The sequence below is a fragment of the Myotis myotis genome, unplaced genomic scaffold (genome assembly GCF_014108235.1).
Source record: "Myotis myotis isolate mMyoMyo1 unplaced genomic scaffold, mMyoMyo1.p scaffold_m19_p_2, whole genome shotgun sequence".
Classification (NCBI taxonomy): Eukaryota; Metazoa; Chordata; class Mammalia; order Chiroptera; family Vespertilionidae; genus Myotis; species Myotis myotis.
Genome location: NW_023416324.1, coordinates 109,186,422 through 109,208,875, shown reverse-complemented (window position 1 = coordinate 109,208,875; position 22,454 = coordinate 109,186,422).

Below are 22,454 nucleotides of genomic sequence, written 5' to 3'. Positions count from 1 at the left end.
TGGGGGGAGGGGGGGTTCCTCAGACCGGCCTGTGCCCTCTTGCAGTCTGGGACCCCTCGGGAGATAATGACCTGCTGGCTTAGGCCTGCTCCCGGGTGGCAGAGGGCAGGCCCAATCCCTAGGTGCAGCCCCTGGTCGGGCTCAGAGCAGGGCCGATTGGGGAGTTGGGGCGACTTCCCCTGTCATGCACAGAGCAGGGCAGATTGGGAGATTGCGATGCCACTCTCAGTCACGCTCAGGGTAGGGCCGATTGGGGGATTGGGGCACCGTCCCGTCACACTCAAGGCAGGGTCGATGGGGAGGTTGTGGCGCCACCCCCTGTCATGCACAGAGCAGGGTCAATCAGGGGGTTGGGGAGCTCCCCCCTGTCACTCACAGAGTAGGGCCAATAGGGGAGTTGGGGCACCGCCCCCGGTCACCCTCAGAGTAGGGTGGATCAGAGGGTTGGGGCACTGCCACTGTCACACTCAGGGCAGGGCCGATGGGGAGGTTATGGCTCTACCCTGTCACACACAGAGCAGGGCCCATTGGGGGGGGGCGGGTTGGGGTGCCACACCCTGTCACACACAGCCGCAGGGCGATCAGAGGTTGGGGAGCTCCCCCATATCAGGCACAGAGCAAGGCTGATCAGGAGGTTGGGGCTCCTTCCCCTGTCACAAACAGAGCAGGGCGGATAGGGAGGTTTTGGCCCCACCCCGTCATACACAGAGCTGCAGGGCTATCAGGGGGTTTGGGAGCTGCCCCCTGTCACGCTGATCCCAGTGCCGGGAGGCCTCTCGGCTCTGCTGATCCCGGTGCTGGGAGGAATATTACCCTTTTACTATATAGGGTAGAGGCCTGGTGCATGGGTGGGGCTGGCTGGTTTGCCCTGAGGGTGTCCTGGATCAGAGTGGGGGTCCCCACTGGGGTGCCTGGCCAGCCTGGGTGAGGGGATGATGGCTGTCTGCAGTTGGTCACACACCCTTCAGGGTGGGGGTCCCCACTGGGGTGCCTGGCCAGTCTGGGTGAGGGGCTGAGGGCTGTTTTCAGGCTGGCGGGTGACGGAAGCTCCCAACTGCTCCTTTTTTTCTTTTTATTTTTTTAATTCTGGGCCAGTTTTAGCTCTGAGGCTCCAGTCTTAGGCCTCCGCTGCTAAAAGTAGGTATCTGGTTTGTTTCGGGTCGAAACAATGTATAACTCCTGCTCTGACTCCAGCTCTGAGATCCCAGCTCGCTGAAAGCTGGTTTCTGGGGTTTTTTTTAGCTTCTATATTTGTTAAAATGTTTCAAACTGCAGGCTCAGAGGCCTTCAAGGCAGGCGGGGAACGTTGGTTTCCTCCGTCACTAAGCAAGCAAGCCTCTTGTTAGTTTCTAGCTGCCTGGCTGCCGGCCGCCATCTTGGCTGACAGTTAATTTGCATATCACCCTGATTAGCCAATGGGAAGGGTAGCGGTCCTACGCCAATTACCATGTTTCTCTTTTATTAGATAGGATAGATAGCCAAGATTTGGAAGCAGCCTAAGTGCTCATCATATGAAAAACTGTGGTACGTTTATATAGTGGAATACTCCGCTGTACAAAAGAAGTGAATCTTACCCTTTGTGACAACATGGATGGACTTAGACAATATTATGCTAAATGAAATAAGCCAGTCAGAGAGAGACAAGTACCATATGATTTCACTTATATGTGAAATCTAATGTGTATGGTTTAATTCATTATTTTAAACAAAGATTATTTTACAAACTTCTGTAATCCTCTTTAATAAATTCAAGTCATGGGACTTTTTCATGTGGCTACCATGGACTTACAGCATAGCAGGCTCAGGATACTCAGTCTCCCTGCATGGTGGCTGGCTTCCCCAAGAGTGCCCCTTCTAAAACAGAAGAAGCAAGCCACTAACTACTATAAGTCTTATCATTAGGCCTTAAAAGTAACACAAAGTTATTTCCACTGCATTCTATTGATTATACAATATATGTCTGAATAAAATACATCCGGTGACTACATAAAGGTATTGACACCAGGAGATATGGATCACTGAGGCCATCTTTAAAGAGGTCCTGCCATCTTTCATAACCTCATAAGCCAAGAAAAACAAGTAGAGACCATTTATAAGAAATGCATTGTTGCCTTTGCATCAATAGTTTTTTATCACATTTAAGTTTTAAACCATGGATTCAACAACATCCTCTATCACATACCAAAAAGAGTATTTTCACAATAGGTACTAAGTGGGGTATACAATAAAGACACTCTCTGTGGTCATCTTTACTTTATGCTTGTTGTTCTTCTGGTTTAGCAAACTCAATTCTGGAAGTATTTATGGTATCTTAATTTAAAAGTCATATAAAACAAAGCATTTAAGATATATTTACTGTATATCTACTATGTGCTAAGCGCTATAAACAAAATATTATCTTATCTTCAGACAGTGGTCTGCAAACTCATTAGACAACAGAGCCAAATATCAGCAGTACAACGATTGAAATTTCTTTTGAGAGCCAAATTTTTTAAACTTAAACTATATAGGTAGGTACATTGTTATTAACTTAATTAGGGTACTCCTAAGGCTTAGGAAGAGCCACACTTAAGGGGCCAAAGAGCCACATGTGGCTCGCAAACCGCAGTTTGCCGACCATGGGTTAAAATAACGAGAGGCAGCCCTGACCGGTTTGGCTCAGTGAATAGGGGGTTGGCCTGCGGACTGAAGGGTCCCAGGTTCAATTCCAGTCAAGGGCATGTACCTTGGTTGCGGGCACATCCCCAGTAGGAGGTGTGCTGGAGGCAGCTGAACGATGTTTCTCTCTCATCGATGTCTCTAGCTCTCTATCTCTCTCCCTTCATCTCTGTAAATAAATCAATAAAATATATTTTTAAAAAAAGAATAACGACAGGTAGAAAATATAGTTTCAACATTTCAGTTTCCTCTTGACAAATTATCATATAGTTTATCTTTTTTTCAGACCTCACATTTATCTGAAATCTTGTTTATGCTGAAAAGAAAGTGTCTTTTGGGTTCAAAAAAGAATTTAGCAAATGAAACAGAAAAAGTGATAAATGTTCACTGATTTCTTCTTTCCTTCCCCTCTATGATTTCAGGTGGGATTTATTAAGAGAAGATATATTTCTTTCTCTGGGTCACGACGAACAGTTTTTTATCTGTATCCTCCAAGGAAGCTTGTGGTGAGATAGATAAAATGTCAGAAATAATTAAGAAAAATGCAACAACCTAAAATTACACCTTTTGGTGATGCCTAGTTTTCATCTCCTTGGTCCCTTGACAGATATAAACACCAACTTTATCACATCCTTCAGATGATGATGTATTAAATCAATGTGAGTGAACTCACGGAACAGCAGATGGGGAGGAGGAAAAGAAAATGTTATTAGAAAGCGGATGTCTTGGATATAGGTGATCAATAGACACTATGCAATAGATACAGGGTCTAGAATCCTTCAGAATTATTCTATCAAAGGCCATTTTCATCATTTTCACTAGTTTTAATTATACTTACATTTTATCAATTTTTTAACCACAAAAAATGCCTTTTTAGACATATGTTTCAATTTCTCCCCTTACCTTTCAGCATTAAGTGTTTAGATCACTATTGTAGTAAAATCAACACACACAATGTAAACTGCCTTTATCACAAATAGGATACCTCACAATCATGGGACTCTCCTTTGTAAAAATTCAGCATATATTTTCCTATTTCAATTGAAATACCCTTACTCTAGATATACAAACTAATTTTCATTAACTGCATCTAAGAATTTTTTTTTTACTGATTGGCATAATAAATAAATATGAATCATCTATTATTTTATTAATTATTTGAAGCACATATTTCTAAACTCTTTGAACAGGTAGATGAAATATCTCTAACTGCAATAGTTTGCATATGCAAAACTTTTAATTACTTAGTGGTGGTAGTTATAATAAAATAGGTAAAAGCTTTTAAATATACCAGAGTCAAGCAAGCTGAGGAAGTTGCCCATGGTAAGCATAAATTTAACTCTTCTTTTCCAAGCCATACATTTTAGACAGGGCAAGGTTATCCTTAGACTAACTCTGTCCTTCAATGGTCAACTATATTTAATTCTAAGGAATGATATGTCATTTGCCTACAGATATAAACCACATTCTCCAGTTTTACTTATATAAATAATAAAGGTCTCTATCTAATTGGCCTTAGCTCTCCCTTCCTGATAAAGTTGGATAAGGGGACAGTTACTGGCTTTTAGGCTTCTAAGAATGCCCAGTGTGAAGGCCTTATCTCAATAACTAAAAATTCCAATTAATGGAGTCTAAAATAACTATATTTTAGACATTTAGAGATGTCTTAAATATGTATTTAGTTTAAAATATTAAAAATATTTCATATCTCCTACTTGCCAAATAAAAACTTGAATTAAAATTTTGAAAGTGAAGATATTAAACCCATAATGCAGTTTTAATTACCTAAAGTGCATTTTCTAATTACAATTATATTCTTAGTCATGTAGCCTAGATATATATCTTTAGACACAATGATACAGTTTTTAGTTTCTTACTTATGAGAATTTTTGTGACTTATTCAGGATATTATAAAATATATACAAAAATATATTTCTAAATTAATAATGCAAGTTTGACAGTTTACATAAAATAAAACATAGTTATTTTAGATCCTATGAGTTGGAATTTTAGTTATTGATATAAGACCTTCACATTGTTGGCACTACTTATTAACCTTTTAGAAAAGAGCATGCCAAATTTTGTCACAAAGTTTCAGCTACAAAACAACTAACACATTTTACAAATTAAAAAATAATTGGGCTCTAAAATAAACAAACAAATAAATAAAAATAACATGTGTACTTTAAAGAATAATTTTGTAATTAAAATTTTAGAGAAAGGAAGGGAGAGAGAGAGACATCAATGTGGTTGCCTTCCTTATTGGGGATAGAACTCGAAGAAACCTAGGTATGTGTCCTAACTAGGAATCAAACCCACCACCTTTCAATGTATGGGACGACACTCCAACCAACTGAGCCACATTGGCCAAGGATTAAATAATAATTTAATTTTTAAAAATTGATTTTTCATATACATGAATATGTACATATATGTAAATGTTGATCTCTCTATTTTATATATATAAAATTTAATAGACTGCTATTTAATTTTTTGCTTTTCTTGACAGCTTACAATTGCATATATTTAAGGTGTATAATGTAATAATTTAATACACACATGCATGTAAAATAATCTCCAAATTTAAGCTAAATAGTATATTCATCCCTTCAAATATTTACCAGTTTTGGGGTGTGTGTTTTTAGTGCTGAGAACACTTAAGTCTACTTTCTTAGTAAATTTCCAGTATAAAATAAAGTATTGCTAACTATAGTAACATTGCTGTACATTAGATCTCCAGACCTTATTCATCTTGTGTAATTGAAACTGAATCCCTTAACCAACATCTCACAATTTACCCCTCCCATATCCCTTGGTAACCACCATTTTTCTCTCTTCTTATGAATTTGACTATTTTAGATTCTACATATGAGTAAGATCATGCAGTATTTGCCTTTCTACAACTGGCTTATTTCACTTAGCCTAAAATCCTCCACATTCATCCATATTGTCACTAATAGCTATATTTCCTTCTTTTTTAAGGCTGAATGATATTCTATTTTACATATGTATATATGCACTACATTTTCTTTTGAAGGCTGAATATTATTCATATTTCCTTTATCTTTATTTGTTATTGGATATTTAGATTTTTTTCCAAACCTTAGCTATTGTGAATAATGCTGTAATAAATATGGGAGTACAGATATATCATTTGATATACTGATTTCATTTCCTTTGGATCTAGGCCCAGAAGTGGAATTGCTGGATCATATTTTTAAATTTTTTTTGAGGAAACTCCACACTGTTTCAAATAATGTCAGTAACAATTTATATTCCCATCAAAAGTGTACAAGGATTCCCTTTTCTCCATATCCTGCCAACATTTATTATCTCATTTTCATGATGACAGCTATTTTGACAAGTGTGAGGTAATATCTTATTGTGGTTTTAATTTACATTTCCATGATGGTTAGTGATGTTGAGTATCTTTTCATGTACCTGTTGGCCATTTGAATGTCTTCTTGAGAAAAATAACTATTTGATTTCTCTGCCTATTTTTAATCAGATTTATTGCTGTTATTTTGTTATCTGAGTTTTTAATGTGATTTGGATATTTACCTCTATATGATATATGATTTGCAAAAATTTTCTCCCATTCTGCAGGTTGCCTTTCATTTTTAAAATTGCATCTTTTTCGCCAAAACCGGTTTGGCTCAGTGGATAGAGCGTCGGCCTGCGGACTGAAAGGTCCCAGGTTCGATTCCGGTCAAGGGCATGTACCTGGGTTGCGGGCTCATCCTCAATAGGAGATGTGCAGGAGGCAGCTGATCGATGTTTCTCTCTCATCGATGTTTCTAACTCTCTCTATCTCTCTCCCTTCCTCTCTGTAAAAAAATCAATAAAATATATTTAAAAAAAAAAATTGCATCTTTTTCCGTTTAGAAGATTTTAAGTTCGGTGTAGTCCCATTTGTTAATTTTTGCTTTTATTGCTATATCCAATAAGTCTTTACCAAAGCCAATGTAAAAGAAATTTTTACCTAGGTTTTAAGGTTTTAGGATTCATATTTAATTCTTTAATCCATTTTGAGTTAATTTTTGTACATGATGTGAGATAAGCATCAGAATTCATTCTTCTGCATGTGGACATCCAGTTTTCCCACATCATTTATTGAAGAGACTAAACTTTACCCCTTTATATACTCTGGGAACCTTTGTAAAGATTAGGTGACCATAAATGTGTGGATTTATTTCTGGCTTCCTATTCTGTTTCATTGGTTTGTATGTTTTTATTCCAGTACTACACTGTTTTGATTCCTGTAGCTCTGTAATATATTTTAAAATCAGGAAATGTGATACTTCCAGTTTTATTGTTCTTGTAAAGATTGCTTTAGATCTTTGGGGTCTTTTGTGGTTTCATATGAATTTTAGGATTGCTTTTACTATTTGTGTAAATAATGATATTGGACTTTTGATAGATTGTTTTGAATCTGTAGATCATTTTGGGTAGTTTGGACATTTTAATAATATTAATTATTCTAATTCATGAACACAGTATGTCATTTTGTTCATTGCTTTTTTACCTTGAGATTGATTTTCCCCCTCTCTTCCTCTTTTGCCATCTTCCTTTGTTAACAGATGAAATACTTTCTGTAGTGATTTGTTTTAGTTTTTTTCTTTTGTGCCTCTGTTATAGGATTTTATATTTGGGTTATCTCAGGGCTTTTATAAAATATCTTTAAGTTAATAAAAACTTAATTTCAATTGCCCACAAAGCATGACCCTTATACTTCCCCCTACACATACTGCATTCTTGTAGTCAGAGTTTACTTATTTTTGTATTGTGCATCCATGAAGTAATTTTTGTTTATTTTTCTTTGGGGTTGAAAGTAATATACACACTACCTTTCCAGTGTTCCATTAATGTGTAAATGTCTTTATATTAATCCTTTCTTATGAGGTTTACATTTTCATATGCGTTTGTGTTGTTGTTTGGTACACTTTCATTTCCATTTAAAGAATTCCCCCAGCATTTCTAATAGGGCACTTCTAGTGGTGACCAACTGCCGCACTTTCTATTTATCTGATAATGTATTTATTTCTTCATTTTTAAAGATGGTTTTGGAATAACTTGTTTGTCAGTGTTGTGTGCGTGTCTGTGTTTGTTTGTTTTTTTTCTTTCGGTATTATGAATATATCATTGCACTTTCTCAGGTCTGCAAATTTTCTACTGCTGATAGCCTAATGGAATTTCCCTTTTATTATGAGTTGCTTTCCTCTTGATGCTTTCAAAATTCTCTCTGTCTTTTAACAATTTAATTATAATGTGTCTTAGTGTAGATCTCTTTAGATTCAAGCTATTTGGAAATTTTTGCACTTCATTAATCTGGATGCTTATTTTACTCCCCAGATTTAAAGTGTTTAGCATCATTTCTTCAAATAAGTTTCATATCCCTTCTCTTTTTCTGCTCCTGGGAATCATATATATATATATATATATATATATATATATATATATATATATACTGGTTCACTTGTTAGTTTCCCATAAAACCTATAGGCTTACTTCACTCTTCTATTCTTTTTATTTTTGATTTTTCTTTTCTGGATAACTTTAATTTTTTTAAATTGATTTCAAAGAGAGGAAGGGAAAGGGATAGAAACATCAATGTTGAGAATCATTGTTCCGCTGCACCCTGCATACCCCCTACCGGGGACCAAGCCCAAGACTCAGGCATGTGTCCTGACCGGGAATCCAACAGTGACTTCTTAGTTCATGGATCAATGCTCACCATTGAGCCACACTGGCAGGGCTCCACTGGATAACTTTAAATGACTTATCTTTGCAGTCACAAATTCTTTTTTTCTGTTTCATTAAGTCTGTTATCAAAGCTCCCCATTATATTTTTTATTTTATTTATTGTATTCTTTAGGTCCAGATTTTCTATCTGATCCTTTTTTATGATCAATCTCTTTACTGAACTCCTTTTTCTGTTTATGCATTGCTTTCCTGATTTTTGTTGAGTTGTCGATCTGTGTTCTCTTGTAGTATTTATTTTATTTTGTGTGTGTGTGTGTGTGCGCGCGCGCACGCGTGTGGTGTTTTGCGGGATTTTTTGGTTTTTTGTATTTGTTTGTTTGTTTGTTTTTCAGAGCCTTGCATTGATGTCTGCACATTGGCAGAAGAAGTCAACTCTTCCAAACGACATGAACTGACCTTAGTGGTGAAAGATTTTATTTATGGGTGGATGTGAGGGCACTGATGGTTTGTTCATGGTGGCTCCAGTTCTGTGGGGGCTCAGCCATGGTTCTGGATTTGGGAAGGTCACAGTGGCATAGTTTCTGTGGAGCTCCATCAACTGAGGACAGCATCAGCATCAGGATCAGGGGTTTTCAGTGGCCAAAGATGTGGGTGTTTGTGGCAAAGGCTGCTGGGTCTTCCTGTTCTTTTTCCCTGTGGAAGAAGTCACAACTGAGAGAAATTGTCTTGGCATTGGGTCAGACTTACAGATTACATTTTTTAAGGTTCTAGCTAAATATATATATATGACTTTTTTTTTTTTTTTTTTTTACTTTTCTTTTTTCCATTCCTCTGATATGGAAAGTGGGGTAGGTTGGGGAGTCCAGATATCCTAAAATGCAGGTTCCAAATGAGCTATCATCTGAACATATACTAAAAGAAAATGATTGGCACTAACCGGTTTGGCTCAGTGGATAGAGCGTCGGCCTGCGGACTGAAAGGTCTCAGGTTCGATTCTAGTCAAGGGCATGTACCGTGGCTGCGGGCACATCCCCAGTAGGGGGTGTGCAGGAGGCAGCTGATTGATGTTTCTCTCTCATTGATGTTTCTGACTCTCTGTCCCTCTCCCTTCCTCTCTGAAAAGATCAATAAAATATATTTTTAAAAAAAGAAAATGATTGTCTTAGAAATCAAAACAAAATTAATACCTCAACTCTTTTATCATGTAACCTTTTAGTTTAGTAGTTTTCAGATATACTTTGATACTAAAAGTCAGATCTCTTATTACCAGGGGAAATTTATCAGCTGAATGGGTTTTTTTCTTATGAATTGTAATTTTACCTGGGGTACTTAAACCATACCATAAGACCTTCATTTATCCCAGCTGAAAAAGTTTCAATACACTTAAATAAAAATTTAATCTGTAGAACAAAGTTTTTTCAAGAGGAAATTTAAAATTTTCATCTTTTTTATATTATTCTAACATACTTAGTAATTCTAATATTTAAATTGTTGCAAATTTGAAGAAATGATATAAATTCTTTGTAAAAATTTCTAAAATGTAGAAAAAAACAAAAAGTACCTAAAATATTAACCATTTTTATTCTGTTACACGTTATTTTACTCTTTTTCTCATGCATATTTTGGAATGTTGCCATTTTTTCTTCTTTTGCCACTTATTTCTTCTCTCAGAAATCTGTTTCTTAGTTATTTATCTTATCACTATAATAGTTTGTAGTACACATAACATATTTGAACTATTGAACTGTGTTTAATTTGTAGTATTGTACTATTTTTACTTAAACAATAGTAAAATTATTGTGTATAATTATTTTGTGTGTGTGTTTCTGATTGTTTCTTTAGAATACATTCTTGTAAGTGGAATGTTGCATTAACCAGCAAGCCATTTTTCAGTTTTCCTTACATATTGACAAATTATTATCTAGATTCCAGATTAATTCTAGAGTTTGGAAGGTTTTTACCAATTTATGATTCCTCCATCAAAGTAAGAAAGCTCCAATATCATCATAATCTATCCAATCTTGGATTTGCCAGTACATTAGTCTCTCAATGGAAGCATGTTGAAATTCATGTCTTTGTTAGTGAGGTTGAACATATTTTTATATGTTATTAAATAGTTACATTGATTTTAAGTGAATTATATTTAGCTCTTATCTACTTCTTTGTTGATGTGCTTTATTTTTATTTTATTTTTTACTTTTTAACATTAAAAAATGTATTTTTTTTAATTTGGTGGAAGTCAAATTAATTTTTCCCCTTGCTAGTGTCTTTCTTCATTTTCATATTTAGGCAATCCTTCCCAAACCCAAGGATAGGAAAACAATACTCTCTATATTTTATTCTGAGTGCTTCATAATTTTGCTACATTAAATTCATTTATGAGATTTGTTTTAATGCATGTTTAGAGGAGAAGGCCTCAATTAGGCCAATGCATTTACAGTCTTTCATTTCACTACCTACCAATTCGATGAGAGAGATAGAACAATTCTTAACAGAAAACTGAGAGACAGAGAGATGTTATTATAGATTATCAAATGTCTGGTAAGTGGTGTGCTTAACTATCATAATCCACATTAGCATGGAAAATCTCAGATGCTTTCGACAAGAATTTCCTAGAGTGCTGCCTATTGAGACTTAATTTTGGGATTTCTCTATTGTTTGGTTCCAGTCTTTAAAGCATACTACCAAATACTTCCTTTGTCTTTGATAAATGTCATGAATTGGCTGCTCTAGTATTTACCACTTTAAAATGACCAAATACAGTAGATCAATATCCTCAAAACTAGGTTATTAATACTTAAGTAACACATAGCAATATAAATCATCTGAAGCCATGCCAAGTTTGATCAGATTTCTTTTCATCCTTCTCTAAGCAGCTGTTTAAAAGAGTTTGTGATCTATTCTTGTTATTGTTATTTGGGTAGAAAAAATATTCCAAAAATCAATTACTTAAAAACAATAACATTTATTTAGTCACAAGTTTATCTATAGTTTATGAAAGCCTTGGTGGATCCAGCATATCTTCCCTCTGTTTGGCATCAGCAAAGATGGCTTAATTATCAGGAACTAGAATCATCTGAAGATGTTCACTTACATGTCTGGCAGCGGTTGCTGCCTGCCAGTTGGGATCTAGCTGAAGCTATCAGGCAGCACACCTACACATGATGTTTTGATGTGGCCTGGTATTCCTTTCAACATTTTGTTTGTATTCAAAGTGTGAGTGTCCGAAGAGGCAGATAGAAGCCATATTACTTTATAACCTAGAATTGAAAGTCATGTTGCATTATTTTCACCAATTTTATTAAAACAAAACTATCACCACATTCCATCTATGTTCAAAGAGATGGGGAAAAAGACTGTACTTCTCAATAAAGGATGTCAAGGCTCTGGAAAATATTGTGGGGCAAGAAATATCACTGTGGCTGATTTTATAAAATGCCACCTGCCACAATCATCTTTTTTTATATATACATATTTTTATTGATTTTTTACAGAGAGGAAGGGAGAGGGATAGAGAGTTAGAAACATTGATGAGAGAGAAACATCGATCAGCTGCCTCCTATACACCCCCTACTGGGGGAATGTGCCCGCAACCAAGGTACAGGCCCTTAACCAGAATCGAACCTGGAACCTTTTAGTCCACAGGCTGACACTGTATCCACTGGGCCAAACCAGCTAGGGCCACAATCATCTTTTTTGGTTATAAAAATCCACATTCATCCTACATGCAAAAAAGATTCCACCTCCTCTCTAAGGCCCCCAAATTCTCATCCCATTATGGGTTCAGGTTCAGGTTCAGACTCTAAATTACGTTCAGTTGTATATGGGGCTTCAGAGTAGTTCTTATCAATTAAAAATCCTGTGAACTACATAGAAAACTTATCAGCTCCCAACACACCCACCATAAAATGGCAGGATATGCATGGGATAACCACTATAAACACTCTCATTGAAAGGAGTGAAAGGAGAGGCTCAGAGTGATCAGTGGTCCACAGAACTCTGTCATCCTGGAAGGCATATGTGGACAGTGCCTGATTTGGTGACAACTTAATAAAGGGAATTCAAAGGGGATTTTTATTTATTATCTTATTAAATTCTTAATATATAAAATATGTATAGTGAGTATGCATTTATGGATTAATTTTGAATATTTTGTGGAGTATAATGTAAGCTATTTATAACCTTTGAGGTTGTGAAGTCCTAGATACCTCATTCTCAGAACAATGAAAAATCTACACTAAGGTTACCAGCATTAAAAATTTACTTTAATTATTTTAAATTTAAAAAAATTCTAAAATATAAATTCTTCTGCATTTTAAGTAGTCTTGCTCAATGGTGATCATTTATTCTATGCGACTTAATATAAGTAAGGATATTGTTATATAAAAGCAATAAGCTCAGAATCTATTGAAACATGAAGTTCAACTTTTCCATTTATATCTATGAAATAATGTTTCTTATCCTTATTGAATGGCTAAATAAACTCAAAGAGACTAACAATCCAAATACAGATTTCAAAAGAAAGCTTATGTATATAGCATATATTATACTATATGACAATTTCAACTCTGTATTTTGAAAATTAATACATGAAGATAATAACAAAGCAAAATATGATGACCAAGATTATTTTACTCTATTCCCTCCTTGAATATATTCTAGGCAAAAATAAATAATAAAAATGAAGGGCTGCTATAGTTTTTGAAATTTGCTATCACGTTTCACTAATATTCATAGACTGGGTGCTGTCAGTCCATGTTATAATATGCCATTTCTAATTTTAACTTACAAGCTGGATAGCTAATTTCAGGGCATCATGAATTAAGTAAAAATACATTTCAATAAAATTAATGAAATAAACCATCTCTGATCAGTGGATCTAGAGGCTTTTTGATAAGTAAAAGTCCATTTGAACTTTGCCTAATTGGTGTTATTGGTGTGTTTTTTGTTCTTGTTTTTGTGTGGGTTTATTTATTTTTTATTTTTAACAAGGTCTTATTTGCTGAATTTGTATTTTTTACCATGTTCCAACCCGGTGTCATCATAAAGTTGCTAGGGCTAGAATTCATGGTGTATGGTTATGTGATTACACATTTTTGTAAAATATTGCAGTAGAGTTTTTAAAGCACAATTTTGTAGTGAGAGTAGTGACAGTATGAAATAAATGCATATGTATTTTCTGACACTCTGTTCCCCAATAGTTGAGTTCTGGAAGGGAACTGAAGCCTGCATTTGCCTCTGAGGTTTCCAATTTCTCTTCTGAAACTGACCATCCCAATTGCACACTAGAGAGTAATGGCCAGCACCTCTCATTGCAAAGCATATTAGTTAACCTTTTAGTTCCCACTGAATATCTTCTAGACTGGCTTTGTAGGAGAGCAAAGCAGCAAAACAGCCAACCTGCATGATCCTGGAAAACAATAAAAACAACAATGTATAAGAAGTAATTTATATACTGAATGCCCCGCTGTCCTATTCAGCACATTTTCTAGAGTATCTCCTTTTCTAAAGCACTTTGACAGGTCACCTTTAATGAAATCAAAGCTTTTAAGGGGAAAGACTGATGATATTGCAGCCCTGATATTCTCTCTCTACCAAATGGGCATAGGGTTTGGTGCTTAACCTAGCACAGTGTTAGCTGCAAGATGCATGAGTTCCAAAATGATTCTAAGTGTTCATTTAACATGAGGCTTCCTTTGAGAAAAGGCTACCAGTGGAGCATAATAGTGCCAAATGTGCAGTAGTTTTATAATATGAGTTGTAATCCACCAGGAACTAAATCCTGCTATTACCCTCTTTAGGGAGACTTCTAAAATTCTGCTCTTCGTATTGTGAATAATAACCTGGAGTAATTAGAGGTTACTGGAAATCTCTGCACATGTGTCAAAGCTTTCTTAGTATAAGTCACAATAATGTGTTTATCAATTGTGCTATTCCTAGAGATACAAATGGGGTACCTACTGTACCATTTCTTCTTCTCGAATAAGTTATTCTTTTGTTTTATGTACTGTGGCTTTAGTTATAATATAAATGAATCTTTAAAATTATATAATCATTGCCTTCTTCAATAACTGGAATGATTTTTGGGTACTGACAGAGGTTCTATTTCCATGGTGCTACAGTAGGACCTGGCTTCATGAAAATGTAGATATGCAAAAGCACACCTTTCTCATGGAGATTTCAATTTATCACTCACATATTTGTGCTTGTGAGTGTGTGTGTGTGTGTGTGTGAGAGAGAGAGAGAGAGAGAGAGAGAGAGAGAGAGAGAGAGAGAGAGAAAGAGAGAGAGAAAGAGAGCTGAAGTGTTGACATTCACTCATCTGAGGAGTGAACCCAGCAACCATTTCCAAGAGCAGCACCACATTCTGTTCAGGCAGGAAGTGAAGAGTTCCTTGTCAAACTGAGCCAACCAGGGGCCTTTAAATCTAATCACCAAAATTGAAATTTGGCCAGGACACTGAAGCTGGTGCCTCCAATCTTTCAGAAAGTACAAGGACCCTGGTTTAATGTCTTATCTGAAAGTTGATGTCTACGGTCAAAAGTGCCTTGCTTTCATACACTGTTAGGCAATCCAGAGCTGAGGCTGCCATTAAAAAAAAAAGTAATTGAATAAATAGTGGATTGGTACAATGAATCCACTGGGGCAGGTATTGTGTTATTTTTAAAAAGAGAAAAGCAAGAATTGTGTCTTTTTCTTATCAGTTCACAGTGACCTTTCTTACTTCAATGTCCAACAAACATTTGAATTTAAATGTTTATGATTTATCAGAAAAAATAATCCTATCTCTTATCAAAGTAAAATATAATCATTTTATTCTGTATCTTTTCAGATAAATTTATCAAGGAAATAGTACATTATAATTTCTGATATTAGCAGAGTTCCATACACCATCAGATAATTAAAATATTAATGAATGCATATGCATGTATTGTGGTAAAACATTTTCAAGATGATAATTCAGAATGATCAGTATTTATAGAAATAAGCTTCATGGTTGGTGTCTAATTACAGATTGAATAGGGTCTTCAGAATATCTAGTGGAAAAGAATTATTTGACAATATTGGGTTATAATCTAAATAAATCTCAATATTCAATATATTTTAATTGAAATTTCTGAACATAGTACAATTTCAGTTTCAAATAGATCCTAATAAAATAGATAATAAATGCATATTTTAAAAAGAAAAAGCCTTAGGCATTTTTAGTAGCCTTAATTATAGCAATAAGATTTGGTTTTTATTAAGTAAAGGAATATTAAAGGAAAGGTAATTTTGATGTAGTTAAAAGGAATGATAAGTTACTCAATTTATGAGTATAACAATTTTCAGTTTAACTTATATGTACCAACTATCCACAGTTATCCAAGTCTCTCTACTTGTGAATAGAATTTATTTTCTCATTTACCTTTATACTAATAGAACTAATCCCAAATTTACTCTTAAATGTACTGCTCAAATGTATTTCTCTTTAGGTAAGAGAGTCAGAACACTGTTCTCGGGAGGTCAGGGTTATCCTCATTAGCATTGCTCTGTTCTGAGATTGCAATGACACCTTTTGTCCTAAGAAACCTGGGGTGCCTGGATGGAAAAGCAGATGGATCCAGCAAAACTTAGTCCACTCATAAGTGCCCTTACTAATCATAGGTCACCATTATATATTCTTTCCATATATGAAGAACAGCATATTACTACTTTTCAGCCTCTATATTCTTTTAAGATTTACTCATGAGTAAAAAATATCTGTGTTAAGGATAAGCTGCTAACTATAGTTTAAAAAGTAATGTTACTTTAATAACAAAAAGTATATTTAAAGCATTACAATTATAAGATAATTTATAAAATGTGTCTAATTAAAAATTTTAACAGACAATTTAGTGGCAGAAATTAATGTAATCTAAATAATTTTTCTCAGAATACAATGTTAAATTGAGTAGAAATTTTTACATAAGATATGTATATTATCCTAATATATAAAAACCCAGGGTCCATAACAACCAAAGGCTCGACTGACCGGAAATCAGTCCTGCAGTCAGTGCTGGGTTGCCGTGGCGACCCAGCACTGACTGCCAAGGGGTTGCAGATCAGGTCTGGAGAGAGGCCCGAAGAGAGAGGCAGGGTCTGATCCACAGCCTCAGTGGCAGCTGTTGATCAGCTGTTGCCTCTCTCTTTCTCTCCAAGCTTCACCAGAAGCCACACCTCTGCTTCCCTCTGGGCCTCCCCGGGGGCTGCTGATCAGCCCCGCCTCTCTGATCAGGCCCAGAGATAGGTCTGGAGATGCTGACTGGCATAGAAATTGACCAATCAGAACCACATCTGGGTGAACTGTGAGGAGCCAATGGCTGTCTAGGAGGCAGAGCTTCTGATGCTGACAGGCATAGAAACCGACCAATCAGAACCTAATCTGGGTGAACTGCCAAGGCAGAACCTAAGGTGGGGGATGAGGAGGGGTTTTAAGGGCAAAAGCTGTTTGGTGTAAGATGTAAGAAAGCAGTTCAATTTTTTAATGACTGGTGTGGCAGTGTAGTGCATATGGCTGGCTATCAGTCCAAATATGGAGATTATGTAGTTTTTGTCTGCCAAGAGCATCTCCTCCTTCTGTAAAAGGCTCCCCCCCCCCCTTTTAAGCAATCCTATCCTATATAATCTATCTATACTAAAAAAAGGGTAATATGCTAATTAGACTGGGTCGACCGGCCATCTTCCGGACGTCCAACTTCATTCCAGACAAAGTCATGGTTGTGAGGGCAAGATCAGGCCAGCAGGAGAGGGCTATTGGGGCAAGATCAGGCCGGCAGGGGAGGTCTGCTGCAGGTGAGATCAGGCCAGCAGGGGAGGGCAGTTAAGGGCGATCAGGCAGGCAGGCAGGTGAGTGGTTAGGAGCCAGTGGTCCCAGATTGCTAGAGGGATGTCCGACTGCCAGTTAGGCCCAATCCCTGTGGACAGTCAGACATTCCCCAAGGGGTCCCCGATTGGAGAGGGTGCAGGCTGGGTTGAGGGAACTGCCCCCGTGAACAAATTTTGTGCACCAGGTCACTAGTCCTATATAATAAAAGGGTAATATGCAAATTGACCCTAACAGCTGAACCACTGGGAATGACTGGTCACTATGACACACACTGACCACCAGGGAGCAGACGCTCAATGCAGGAGCTTCCCCCTGGTGGTCAGTGTGCTCCCACAGGGGGAGCTCTGCTCAGCCACAATTCAGGCTGACGGCTGCCAGTACAGCAGTGGTGGCGGGAGCCTCTCCCGCCTCCTCAGCAGCACTAAGGATGTCCGACTGTAGCTAGGCCTGCTCCCCGCTGGCAAGTGGATATCCCCCGAGGGCTCCCGGGCTGCCAGAGGGATGTCTGACTGCCAGCTTAGGCCCAATCCCCCAGGGAGCGGGCCTAAGCCAGCAGGTGGTCATTCCCTGAGGGGTCCCAGACTGCTAGAGGGCACAGGCCGGTCTGAGGGACTCTCCAGAGTTGCACAAATTTTTGTGCACCAGGCCTCTAGTCTATAATAATAAAAGGGTAATATGCTAATTAGACTGCATGTCATTCTGGCCAATTGCCTTCAGCCCCTCCCCCCAGCCAGCCCAGTCCAGATCAGGCCCCAATCAGGGCAGGCCGCTGGCCAACCTCCCGACATCTCTTCCTCCCAACAGGCCCAGCCCCGATCAACGGATCAGGCCAATTGAGACCGGGCCGGCTGGACCCCACCTGGGAATGAATTTGTGCACTGAGCCTCTTAGTATAATTATATTGCTGTTTTAATTATATAATATTATATATTATGTCATAGCATAATATTAATTAAATAATCATAGTATATATTATCATGTTACATTATTAATCATACTTATATTAAATATATTATAATATTATAATTCCAAAGTAATACTACATATTATAGCCCTGAAGGAAAGTCTTTATGAAGAGAAAATCCAACATACAAAAGGCAACAGAACCAAAGAACAGAGTGAGAGGAGAAAAAGGAGAAAGAAAAAGACAGGGAGATCAGGACTGACTGCAAATGACAAAATTTGATAGCTTGGGTTCAAGTATGTCTGAAGTATGTATGATTTACTCCTAGAATTTTAATTACATGAAATTATAAATCCCCCTCTTTTTAAGTTGATTTGAGTTAAAGACCCCAAAGATTCCTTACTAATACATCTGCCATTGCTTCAATTAATAGGTAGTTAACGAGACTAAGACAATAAACTGTACAATACTTCAAAATTGAAAGCATGTGTGTTTATATTTGTACAATGTTTTGAAATTTTAATGTGTATGTACATCTTATAGGGGATAAAGAAGGTCATGTCATTTAACAAAGAGAATATATATAGTCAATATATTTAGGTTTATAATAATGATAATTAAAACCATTTTAATGATTAATAAAACTATCTATATATAAAAAAGCCTAAGTGATCATCCGACTGTCCAACTGCCCGACCAGTAGCTATGACACACAATGACCACTGGGGGCAGATGCTCTGACAAATAGCTATGACGTGCACTGGCCACCAGGGGCCAGATACTCAATGCAGGAGCTGCCAAGAAGAAGGAGCCCGATTCTGGGGTGCATCACCCAAGAGCCACCCTCTAACAACCTGGTACCCCTCGGGGGATGTCGGAGAGACAGTTTCGGCCTGATCCCTGCAGGCCAGGCAGAGGGACCCCACTGGTGCACAAATTTATGCACTGGGCCTCTAGTCCTATCTAATAAAAGACAAAAAGGGTAATTGACCATACCTTCGCTATGCCTCCCATTGGCTAATTAGAGTGATATGCAAATTAACTGCCAACAAAGATGGCAGTTAATTTGCATATACTGGCTGGGAGCAAAGACTGAAGACAACATGGAAGTGAAGCGCTACAGAAGGGAGCTAAGTAGAGGTGGCTGGGGCGGGAGGGGAAACCCAGCCAGAGCAGCTGGGGGCTGGAGGGGAAACCCAGCAGGAGCGGCTGGGGACAGGAGTGGAAACCCAGCAGGAGCGGCTGGGGGCGGGAGGGGAAACCCAGCCACAACTGCTGGGAAGCCGGAGCGAAGCCCGCCTCAGCGGGTTTCGCTCCCTTCTCTGCTTTGCTCCAGCAGCAGGAAGCCCTATTCTTGCAGGAATCCTCCTGCAACGGGCCTCTAGTATAATATAAAAGACAACCTATGGAATAGGAGAAAATAATTTGTAAACTGTATACCTGATAATGGGTAGATATCTAAAATATGATATATTAAAAATCATATTACTCAATAGTAAATAATAATCATCTAATTAAACTATGGCCAAATGACTTGTATAGACATTTTCCCAAAGAAGTTATACAACTGGCCAATAACTACATGAATAGATTCTCAACATCACTAATCATCAGGGAAATGCAAATCAAAATCACAGTGAGATATCACCTTACACCTGTTAGAATGACTTTTATCAAAAACACAAGAGCTAACAAGTGTGGGTGAAGATGTAGAAAAAAAGAAACCCTTTACACTATTGGTAAAAATGTAAATTGGTGCAGCCACTGTGAAAAACACTATAAAGGTCACTCAATTATAAATAGAACAATCATGTGATCTAGCAATTGCACATCTGAGTATAGATCCAGAGGAAATGAAATCACTATCTCAAAGGGATAATGTGAGATAATGGATGTGTTAATTAACCTGCTTGCAGTAATTATTACACTATGTATACATATATCTAATCATCATATTGTACACTTTAAATATATTTTATTGATTTTTTTACAGAGAAGAAGGGAGAGGGATAGAGAGTTTGAAACATCAATGAGAGAGAAACATCAATCAGCTGCCTCCTGCACACCCCCTACTGGGGATGTGCCAGCAATCAAGTGTATTGTACACTTTAAAGATATACAGTTTTCTTTCTCAATTGTACCTCAATAAAACTGGGGGGGGGGGACTATAAGAGAGCCACTTGATATAGTATTGTTGTTTATTAGATACAAAGAGTTTTAAAAGCATCTATTTATTTAGTAAATGTACTAAACACTTACTGTGTGACAGACAGTGTAGAGATTGAAAGTACAAATGTAAGTTTGAGTCCTTTGACAGCACAGGAACAGAGTGGGGAAGAACAAAAAGAGAGGGGCAAGGAACAAATAAAATGCATCCAAGAGCTGGCACTGACAAGCATCTGAGTTATGACAGAGAAAGAGAGAGAAAGAGAGGCTAAGGGATATTAATATAGTCTGTCAATTTGATACATATATTTTGAAATACATTGTTTCCTTTCTAGATAAATATTCCAGTAATGTGTTTTTTTCCTCCCACTTAAAAGGTAATTTAAAATCCAAATAAACTTTGCTTGGAGCCTTAAATAGTTCTCAAATACTGTAACGTTCCAAAGTGAAGTTCTCATGAAAACACTCTTTTTATTTCCTCCTCCATGGTCAGATATGGTAAAGATCAGGAAAAGCCCTTGATGGGTAAAGCATAGAGAAAGAGTTTTAGAGAGGTTGGTAGATGTGAAAGGTTTCCTGGGCCATTCCTGGCTTCTCCCTTGCTTGGGAGAACTGTCACAATTCTGAAAGGCCCCTGAAAATTGAAGCAGAATTCCTCTGCTGTGTCAGATGTGGCTGGAAAAAACTCTCCAGACCATAGAAGGGTTCCTCAGTATAAGACTATCTGAATTACAGATCAGATACAGTGGATCTCTCTGCTGCCATTTGTCCTATGAAAAAAACCAGCCATCGTTTTGGAACAGGCTCCCAGGTTCCTCCTCCCTGCTTGATGAGCCCATCCAGTCATCTTTCTCTTTGCATCCCTCCTGCTGCTTAGGTACTAGCAAATCCTGGCAGTATATGAATGCCTTGCTTCTGAAACTACTGAACTGGGGCCCCAGCACTCTAACTTTCAAAGCTATGGCTGAGTTTACAGAATTGTCTTTGTATGCTAAAGACACTTCCAGAAAAACTGCTCTCAGGAGGATTCCTGTGAAATTCTGTACTTAGTTCTACTTAAAGGGAAGGTAACGCAAGCAAAAATAACAGACCTTTAGAATGAGGAAAATAAATTCTAGAAATCACAGAAGAAGAAATCCCTTCTACCTGTAATCTATGCTTTTTATTATTTTTTGCAAAATAAACATAATTGAGTTAATCAAAAATTGAGTTGCAAAAAAGCTATATGTGAGCTAATTCTAACATAATTAGAAGAGGTTATCTTTAAGAAAAGTCATACAAAATTATAAAGATAAAACTAAAAATTAATGTATATCTACACTAATAAAAGACAGAGATGCTAATTGACCATACCTTTGCTATGGCCTAAGCCACACCCACCAGCCAATCAGAGCGACTATATGCAAATTAACCTAACAAAGATGGCGGCCAGCAGCCACAGAGCTGGAGCAAGCAGGAGGCTTGGTTGCCCGGGCGATGGAGGAAGCCAAGCTTCCTGCTGGCCCTGAGCTGGCTGTGGCCTCCGCTGAAGGCAACAAAGTTTCAATTATAGAAGATAAATACATCCTAGATACCTGCTTCCAGCCAGCCTCCACTGGGAGCTTGGATGACTGGGGGCCATGGCCAGCCTGCAAACAGCCATCAGCCCCTCACCCAGGATGGCCACACCCTCATGGAGTGAGGGTCCCTTCTGCGGGGCTTAGCAAGCCTGAAAATGGCCCTCAGCCCCTCACCCAGACTGGCCAGGCACCCCAGGGTGAACCCCTACCCTGAAGAGGCTGTGGCTAACCTACAAATAGCCATCAGCCCCTCACCCTTGCTGGCCAGGCACTCCTATATAATAAAAGGGTAATATGCAAATTGACCCTAACAGCTGAACCACTGGGAATGACTGGTCACTATGACACATACTGACCACCAGGGGACAGATGTTCAATGCAGGAGCTGCCCCCTAGTGGTCAGTGCGCTCCCACAGAGGGAGCTCTGCTCAGCCACAAGCCAGGCTGATGGCTGCCAGTACAGCGGTGGTGGTGGGAGTCTCTCTCGCCTCCTCAGCAGCGCTAAGGATGTCCGACTGCAGCTTAGGTCTGCTCCCCGCTGGCAAGTGGACTTCCCCCGAGGGCTCCCAGGCTGCCAGAGGGATGTCTGACTTCCAGCTTAGGCCCAATCCCCCAG